This window comes from Notamacropus eugenii, chromosome X, assembly GCF_028372415.1.
Source record: "Notamacropus eugenii isolate mMacEug1 chromosome X, mMacEug1.pri_v2, whole genome shotgun sequence".
Classification (NCBI taxonomy): domain Eukaryota; kingdom Metazoa; phylum Chordata; class Mammalia; order Diprotodontia; family Macropodidae; genus Notamacropus; species Notamacropus eugenii.
This window is the reverse complement of record NC_092879.1, coordinates 81,431,519-81,435,303: the sequence shown is the minus strand read 5'-3', so window position 1 is coordinate 81,435,303 and position 3,785 is coordinate 81,431,519. Positions and strand designations below refer to the sequence as shown.

At 38.3% G+C, this 3,785-nt stretch overlaps 1 pseudogene; it reads left to right on the top strand.

The window, feature by feature from the left end:
- Positions 1-201: 201 nt before the first annotated feature.
- Positions 202-1,300, top strand: LOC140515471 (large ribosomal subunit protein uL10 pseudogene; annotated as a pseudogene).
- The last annotated feature ends 2,485 nt before the right edge of the window (positions 1,301-3,785 follow it).

The following is a 3,785-nucleotide window of genomic DNA, read 5'->3' as shown; positions in this document are numbered from 1 at the left end:
TATATCTTTACAGAAATGCCACTGCACCTAAGTGGAGAAATATTAACCACTCATGGACAGATCCTGCCAATAGAATAAAAATGATAATACTTCTTTAAGTATTATACTAATCGTACTACCAAAGAGTTACCTTATGAAGCTAGGGAGAAATATATTTAAAATTATTTGAGCTCTCTCCCCAGGCGTCCTCATGCGAGAGACATCGTCTTTAAACCCCGCGTGGCAATCCCTGAAACACTGCCGAGATGCCCAGGGAAGACAGGGCTACCTGGAAATCCAATTACTTCCTCAAGATCATCCAACTTTTGGATGATTATCCAAAATGCTTCATTGTGGGAGCAGACAATGTGGGCTCCAAGCAGATGCAGCAGATCCGGATGTCCCTCCGTGGTAAGGCCGTTGTATTGATGGGAAAGAACACCATGATGCGCAAAGCCATTCGTGGTCATCTGGAGAACAACCCTGCCCTGGAGAAGCTGCTGCCTCATATTCGGGGGAATGTGGGCTTTGTGTTCACCAAGGAGGATCTGACTGAGATTAGGGATATGCTTCTGGCCAATAAGGTGCCAGCTGCTGCCGTGTTGGTGCCATTGCCCCATGTGATGTCACTGTGCCCACCCAGAACACTGGTCTGGGTCCTGAGAAGACTTCCTTCTTCCAGGCTCTGGGTATCACCACCAAGATTTCCAGGGGCACCACTGAAATCTTGAGTGATGTGCAGCTGATTAAGACTGGAGACAAAGTGGGTGCCAGTGAGGCCACTTTGTTGAACATGCTGAACATTTCCCCGTTCTCCTTTGGGCTGATCATTCAGCAGGTGCTCAACAATGGCAGCATCTACAACCCTGAAGTGCTGGACATCATGGAGGAGACTTTGCACCTTTGGTTCTTAGAGGGTGTCGGTAATGTTGCCAGCGTCTGTCTGCAGATTGGCTACCCAGCTGTTGCATCAGTACCCCACTGAATCATCAATGGGTACACGCGAGTCTTGGCTGTAGCTGTGGAGATGGAGTACACCTTCCCACTTGCTGAAAAGGTGAAGGCCTTCCTGGCCGACCCCTCCGCATTTGCAGTGGCCGCCCCTGTGGCAGCTGCTCCAGCTGCTGCTGCACCGGCTGCTGCCACTCCGGCCAAGGTGGAAGCCAAGGAAGAGTCGGAGGAGTCTGATGAAGATATGGGATTTGGTCTGTTTGATTAGCCCACGGGAAACAACTATTTCAGCCAGTTTATTTGTGAAACAAAGAAATAAAAATGCTCATTTATCTCAAAAAAAAAATCATTTGAAGGAGCAAAAGGTCAAGAATCTTAAGGAAAATAATGAAAGGGGAGAGGGATCAGGGAGAGTTAGAAGTATCACATTTCAAAGTGTACTGTAAAGCAGTCATCAAAGTGATTTGGTACTAGTTAAAAGTAGATGCTGATCACTGAAAGAGATTAGGTAGATACTTAATATAGAGAAGCAAATAAACACAGTAGTCCGGTATTTGATAAATCCAAAAACCTTAGCTAATAGGCCAAGTATTCACTTTTTAACTAAAAAATATTGCTAAAACTGGAAAGTCTCACAGAAATTAGATTTAGATCAACACCTTGCAACATATATCAAAGTATGCTCCAAACAGTTATGTGTCTTAAAGTTCACATCATAAATAAATAAATCAGAGGAACAAGGAATTACCTTTCCCTCCTAGGGATAGGGTAAGAGTTCATGACCAAAAAAAAGGATAAAAAAGAGACCACAGATGGTAAAGTGAACAATTCTTTACATATTATATAAAATTAAAAAAAAACTTTTGCAAAAGCAAAACCAATGTAGCTAGTATCACAAGGAAAAATAACTGGGACAAATTTTTTGCGGTTTCTCTGATTCCAAGATCTACAAAGAACTAATTCAAATTTATACTAACAGTAGTCATTCCCTGATTGATACAGGCAGTTTTCAAAGGAAGAAATTTAACCTTTTAGCAACCATATTTGAAGAAATCCTCCAAATCATTAATAACTAATGTAAAGCAACTTTATACTCTACTTTATACTTATCAAATTGGGGAAGATGACCAAAAAAAGAAAATAGCAAATATTAGAGGAATTGTGAGAAAACAGGTACATTAATGTACTGTTGGTAGAGCTATGAGTTCAGCCAGCCATTTTGGAAAGCAACTTGGAATTGTGTTTGAAAATTCACTAAACTGGGTATAAACTTTGACCCAATCATACAGTACTAGATGTATAGCACAAAGACATGAAAGAATGAGGAAAAGGACCACTCTGTATCAAAATATTTATATTACCTCTTTATATAGTGGAATTGGAAACTAAATGGGTGCCCATCGACTGAAGAATAAATTAACAAATTATGGTATATGAACACAATGGAATATTATTGTCCTGTAAGAAATAAGGAAAGGCATGGTTTCAGGGAAACCTAACGATATCTTTATAAACTGATACAGAGTAAAGTGAGTATTATCAGGAGAAAAATGTATACAGCAACAAAAACATTGTAAAGGCAAACAACTTTAGAAAGACTTAAGATTTCTGATCACTATAGTGACCATCTACAATTCTAGAGCACTGTTGATAAAGTGTGTTACTTCCTGATAGAGGGAATAGACTTAAGATGTAGAACAAAATATACATTATTAGACATGGCTAAAGTGAAAATTTGTTTAGGTTTACTGTGCATATTTGTTTCAAAGATTTGGATTTGAAAAAAAAAATATTGTGGAAGGTAGGTGGGAATAGGCTTCCAAAAAAAATGGAGCAGAAAGAAGGCTAGAAGAAATCTCAGACAAACTTTGAAAATTATTAGAATTTTTTATATACTTCAAAAGAAAAGCAAACTCTACATAATAAAAACTCACACTTTTTAAGTACCGTCCCCTCATAGTCTACAACGTAAATGGAAATACAGTTTTTTGGAGGGGTTAATTCAGATGACAAATCTTTAAAAATAAATCCTAAATTGCTGTGTATAAATACAAAGAATGTGTGTCACTATCATTATTGTACAACTCACTCTATGACTTTAGAAATCAGACAATATTGTGTGTGCGTGTGTGTGTGTGTGTTAAAACTAGTCACCTAACTTGTTGAACGCATTTCTGAATGTATTATTCCCAACCTTCTCCTAAAGATACACGTGAGTGCACAGAAACATGATGAGAATTCTCTCATTAGATAACATTACACCATAGCCTGGAAAATCTCATGATACTGTTTTGCTTCCACTGTCAACAAATGCCCGGGATTCCCATTGTTCTTCCCTCTCGTACTTTGTTATTTCAGGGAATGTGTAATCAAAGGCTAGTTCCCCAACATGTATCCTATGGCCATAAATCTTTGTGTAAAATGCCATTTACACAGTGGAAATGGTTGTGTGTGTGTGTGTGTGTGTGTGTGTGTGTGTGTGTTAGTGTGTGTTTTAAGTACTGGCTCCCTAATTCTGTTTTTTTCTTTTAAGTTTTAAGTTGTGTTTCCAATGACCTTTTGCCTTTGTTGGAGGGAGAGTGGGGACAATCCAAATTGCTGATTCTTGAATTTATTTTAATTGTCTTATTTCCTTTCCTAAGGCATAGGTAGAAATAGGAGATTAGAAAAATCAGCCTTGAAAACACTTGGATTTTACATGGCATTTAATTTCTGTAAACCATCGCGAAAAAACAAAATCAAATTTATGTTTTTCTTAAACAGTTGGCATGGACCAAAACTCCACTGGAAAAAAGCTACTCAGAAAAACCTTAAGCCATTCATATTGGAAAATATAAAAATTATCCTGAAGCCTC